We start from the raw sequence: 5657 nt of genomic DNA on the forward strand, positions 1-5657 counted from the left end.
GGAGAAGCTGACCCCTCTGTGGAATTCCTCCAGAAATACCTGCTTTGTGATTTAGAGCCTCGAGCCAGGCCCAGGGGACAGATTAACTTTGCTTCCTGCTGAACTAGCTCCTCAGAAAAGTTCCCTAGGGAGCTGAGGAATCCAGGAGGAGTCAGATTTGAGACCCATTAATAAGCAACAAAAACCTCCAGGTGTGTACAGATTCCTAGACTCTTGACACTCAAAGCCCTTGTCTTTCCTTTCCATTCAGTGGTGCTTCTAGAAATGTAATCAATTAGCAGATGACCGAGATTTCAGAATCCCTGACTGGCAGGAAGAACTTCAGTCCTGGTAAATATAGGACACTGGTTGCACAACTGCCCAGGCCACTAGATAACAGAAAGCAGCCTGATGATGCAGTCCACAGGGAGGGGAGCCCTTTCCAGCACCAGAATCAAACTGGTCTGATATCACAATGGACCAAAGGCAGCTTTCAATGAGTCAAACAGATGGGCCAGGTAGACTGAGCAGGAGACTCCCCTGACCCACCCAAACCACCAAACCTGACCATGCCATACCCAGGAAGGCTGCACACACAGAAGCCATTATCACTTCCATGCTTTATAGAATGAACCTTATTCTCTTCCTGTTTTGCCTCCATTATCTGTTGGGTGTGCTTGGTCTACAAGTTGATAGGCCAAGAGAAATTCACCTGGTGCTCAGTCAGGAGATGTGGACTTGGGAGCTGGATATAATAACTGAAAGTACCGTGTTGCCTCTGTCTCTGTGGGAAGAAATGGGTACATCTGCTCTCCTATATGCATGTGATAGTCTTTGTAAAGAAAGGGCTCTTTAAAAGCTCAGGAATGTATGGCACAGCCAAAGTTTGGAGCATAGAGATGCCAACATTTCTATTTTCTATTTCTAATCCTGCCCATGGAGGATGTCAATCAGAGCCTTGTCCTGATTACTTACAAGGTGTTTTGTTATCAGTGGCTGTGTAACAAAAGACCCCAAAGCTCAGAACAGCAATATTTTATTACATTCCATTATTTATGGGTCAGCTAGACCCAGCATGGCCCTCCCGAATGCTCTCTAGGGGTAGGGGGCTGCATTCTACCAGGAAATCGCCAGAGCCTGGGATGCCTGCGATTGCTGCAAGAGAACACAAGCCACAGGTATCTTAAAACCAAATTCCACAGTCACACATGTCTCTTTCACCACATTCTGTGGGTTAAAATGCATCACAATGCCAATTCTGATTCCAGGATAAAAGACATCAGATCCCCCTCTGGATGGAAAGAGCAGTGTACATATATAAGGGAAAGAAATGTAGGTAAAGGTATTTGCTGATGAACCACTATACTTCACCCCCTTACTACAAATACCTCAGACATAACCTTGGCATCTACCAGTTCCCCAGAGTTAGCATCAAGCTGAAGACCCAAGTCTAAAGTTTCATCATCCAGTGAGGTATGGATGCAAATGAAGACTGTGAGGCACAATTCCTTGAAGGTAACCACTCAGATATAGCGCCTATTGATCTACACAGCTGAGAACTAAAAATACAGATGACCTTTGACAGACACACTACACCACGATGAGATGGGTTTGGATGACTGCATTTGATGTTCTATCCATAAAGGGCAGAGGGGTGAAATATGGGAAGCCTGGAGCGGTCACTATCTACTCTGAAATTCATCCAGACCTGTGTAATTTGTATCCCAGGTACCTTAGATACCTTTCTCATTGCTGAGACAAAATAACTGACTCCCAAAGTTAAAGGAGGAAAGATTTATTTGTCTCACAGTTTGTAGAGGCTTCAATTTATAGTTGGCTGGCTCCAAGGCACCATGGTGTAGCAGAAGGACATCTCAATAAGCAGTAAGCAACAATTCTTTGTACGTCATCCCTTATATCTTATCCAGGCTACCCAACCATAGGGTAGGTGTCGTTGACTCTCTTAATCCCAGCATTGCATCTTTGATTCTAACTAACATCACACATTCTAGATCCAGCCACTTCCAAAAAGCCCATCTGTGATTGCATGAGGCTTTGGGGGAAACATCTAGACACAAACCACAACACCAGATTTAGTAGTTTAAGATGGTAACCAGCAGTTTATTTTTTACTTGTGATGCTGTAGATTGGCTGGGTTCTGCAGTGGTTTTGCTCCTGAGGTTGTTGGCTGGCATCTGTCACGTCAGTGAACTCCAGTGCCAGCCTGTTGTCTGTCCTTAACATCATGTCTGTTTCCTGGTCAGGGAACCAAGGAAGTTGCATCTGGGGAACGAGCACCACTGCTCTTGGGTCTGAGCAGCCGACCAGGATCATAAACTCAGCCCCAATAAGAAATTACAGGGACAAAGTTTAACAAAAGGAAGAGTATTTATTAAGAGGAAAAGGATGGGGCAGAGAGGAGCTCAATAGCTGTCCTGATAAGAATCAGGGCTCTAGAAAGATGAAGGACCCATGGGGCCTTTGTTTCCAGCTGCTTTGTATAGGGAGATGAGTGACAACCCCTCCCCATACCCAGAACTTGGAATAAGTGGGTTGGCTTTTGGGAACCTCTGCCTCTGGAGGTCTACAATGAAGCTTCTATCTGCTTGCTACGTGTTGTTGACCTACCTTCTCTTTGGGGTGGGTGGCTCATTGGCAAGGGGTGCCTTACTCATGGTTAGCTTAGAGCGAGAAAGGGGGCCTGTGGATCTCCATTGTACTCTGTAATGACTCGAGTGAATAAAATGGTGACTCTAGAGTGGACACACGCACATGTACATGTTAGTGCACAGGTGTGATATAGACTGCCTTAAAGTTAGCCCCCCTCTGTGGGGGTGGCTTATCATTTGAGTACTTGGGTTTCTTTCTGTCCCCTGCCTGCCAACTTTTTTTTTTTTTTTTTTTTTTGGTTTTTTTTTTTTGTTTTTTTTTTTTTTTTTGGTTTTTTTTTTTTGTTTTTTTTTTTTTTTTTGGTTTTTTTTTTTTGTTTTTTTTTTTTTTTTTGGTTTTTTTTTTTTGTTTTTTTTTTTTTTTTTGGTTTTTTTTTTTTGTTTTTTTTTTTTTTTTTGGTTTTTTTTTTTTGTTTTTTTTTTTTTTTTTGGTTTTTTTTTTTTGTTTTTTTTTTTTTTTTTGGTTTTTTTTTTTTGTTTTTTTTTTTTTTTTTGGTTTTTTTTTTTTGTTTTTTTTTTTTTTTTTGGTTTTTTTTTTTTGTTTTTTTTTTTTTTTTTGGTTTTTTTTTTTTGTTTTTTTTTTTTTTTTTGGTTTTTTTTTTTTGTTTTTTTTTTTTTTTTTGGTTTTTTTTTTTTGTTTTTTTTTTTTTTTTTGGTTTTTTTTTTTTGTTTTTTTTTTTTTTTTTGGTTTTTTTTTTTTGTTTTTTTTTTTTTTTTTGGTTTTTTTTTTTTGTTTTTTTTTTTTTTTTTGGTTTTTTTTTTTTGTTTTTTTTTTTTTTTTTGGTTTTTTTTTTTTGTTTTTTTTTTTTTTTTTGGTTTTTTTTTTTTGTTTTTTTTTTTTTTTTTGGTTTTTTTTTTTTGTTTTTTTTTTTTTTTTTGGTTTTTTTTTTTTGTTTTTTTTTTTTTTTTTGGTTTTTTTTTTTTGTTTTTTTTTTTTTTTTTGGTTTTTTTTTTTTGTTTTTTTTTTTTTTTTTGGTTTTTTTTTTTTGTTTTTTTTTTTTTTTTTGGTTTTTTTTTTTTGTTTTTTTTTTTTTTTTTGGTTTTTTTTTTTTGTTTTTTTTTTTTTTTTTGGTTTTTTTTTTTTGTTTTTTTTTTTTTTTTTGGTTTTTTTTTTTTGTTTTTTTTTTTTTTTTTGGTTTTTTTTTTTTGTTTTTTTTTTTTTTTTTGGTTTTTTTTTTTTGTTTTTTTTTTTTTTTTTTTGGTTTTTTGTTGTTGTTTCAGTGCAGCTTCCAAGGTCATTTGGTGCCTTTCTTTATCTGGTTTTCCCCTCTTTCTAAGTCCTTACCCTTAACATGTTTTGTAGGGAAATTTCTCTAGTAAAGTTTGTTTTTAACGTTTTCTAGTCAGGATGAGCTCGAAGGCTAAGGCTCCAGTTGTCTCATTCTCCCTGTTTCAGACCCCTGACCCTCCACTGACTCAGGTGACACCTCCATCCCAGTACGGAGGTTGCATTAGAAACCACCTGTGTACCACAGTTAGGGCGGCAGGATGTGGGACCCATAATGTGTAGCTTCCCCAGCCTCAGCTGGTCCTGGGGATCAATCTAACAGTGTGCAGAGGAGCTTGGCAACCGTCTTGCCCAATCCTATTTCATAGGCCAGGGGCCCCAGAAACCTGCGACAGCTACGCCTGTCCCACAGTCTCCAGGCTTGATCTGTGCCGGCAGAGATCCACTCCTTCTCCAAAGCTCTCCTTTTGACCATCTGGAGCCACTTTCCAGTGATGAGTCACAAAATACAGATTATGAAATTTCAGTGATTTCCACATGAGTTAAGTGCTCTGACATTTGTACTCACAACTAGAACTGCACAAGATAGAAATGAGTAGTAAAGTTTAATATTGTCATTTTCTTTAGTTACAGCCACCCTAAATATCAAACTTTAAAGATACCAGCGGGGGGGGGCATTGACAAAACGGAGCAAACTTTATATTTTAATAGTTACCAGCATTTCCTCCTCTTTTTTTAAAAAAGAAGATCTATATTTTTATTTTGCACTGGGTCTCATAAATCCTGTAATCATTGCTATGTGGTTCCAATTAGCTGGGGTTTTGCTCTGTGCTAGAACATCCACCTGGCTTCTCTCCCACATGCTGGGAGTGGGGAAAAGGCTGAGAAGGCTGGTATGGCACAGGCTTCTCTGTCATGCACTCTGTCTTCATCTGTAGTCCAACTCAAGGTTCCCTACATGAAGGCTCATGCCAAAGGGGCGGAGATGGAAGGTGAAAGGCACTGAAAGCCTACTCACGTCCATCACATACAGGTACCAGGGGCACGCAGAGCTAAGAGAAAGGAGACAGAAGCACACCTCTGGATGGGAAAAGTGGCAATGCAACCAGACAAGAGAGGACTCGCAACTGACCAGACTGCAGACCACCTCTCTCAGAGGAATACTCCACAGCTGCTGGTAGCAAAGCACCGCGTCCTCTCCCTGAGTGGCAGAAAGCAGGTTCAAGAGAGATATGACACTCAAGCAGGCCCATCCGTCCGATGCTGATACATGGACTTGGGCACAGGAGGACCCGTAGCTGCTGTTCCCTGGAGATGGATGCGCCAGGTCGCTCAGTGAAGCAGCTAGGAAGGCACAGTTCTGCTGTCACCTGAGAGAACCTGGGTGCCCTTATGCTTGTAACGAGGCTGCCCGGACGCTTGCTGTGGTTCAGAGCTGCTTTCATGCTTAAGTCACCTTTAATTTGGTCTCCATCATAATCCCGCAAAACACTCAGCACACCAGCGGAAGGCTGTGCTGTGCTTTTCACCACTGTCGTAAGAACGCAGAACCTCCCGTCGCCGTAACATGGCAACGGTGGCCTTTGCTCCTCCTACTTTTTTCAGACTGGAAACTATCAACAAGTGTTTCTGATTCTAAAATAAAGCAGAAACTCATCTACTTTTGACCATCTTCTATCTGTACATTTTAAAAAACGTTTTAAAAAGCTTTTTTTGGTAGTATATGTTTGTGATACATAATAACATTGATCCTGGGGAAGTATATATATATATATATATAT

The 5657-nt window shown here is 39.6% G+C and overlaps 1 long non-coding RNA gene across 1 annotated transcript in view; it reads left to right on the forward strand.

The window, feature by feature from the left end:
- The first annotated feature begins 1254 nt into the window (after window positions 1-1254).
- Window positions 1255-5657, forward strand: part of LOC104865846 — a 10518-nt gene continuing 6115 nt past the window's right edge. The window contains exon 1 of the long non-coding RNA XR_781280.1: window positions 1255-1494. This is a non-coding gene — a long non-coding RNA (uncharacterized LOC104865846). The remainder of the gene's footprint in view (window positions 1495-5657) is intronic.

This window comes from Fukomys damarensis, unplaced genomic scaffold, assembly GCF_012274545.1.
Source record: "Fukomys damarensis isolate Sample0158 unplaced genomic scaffold, DMR_v1.0_HiC HiC_scaffold_5, whole genome shotgun sequence".
NCBI classification, from domain to species: Eukaryota; Metazoa; Chordata; class Mammalia; order Rodentia; family Bathyergidae; genus Fukomys; species Fukomys damarensis.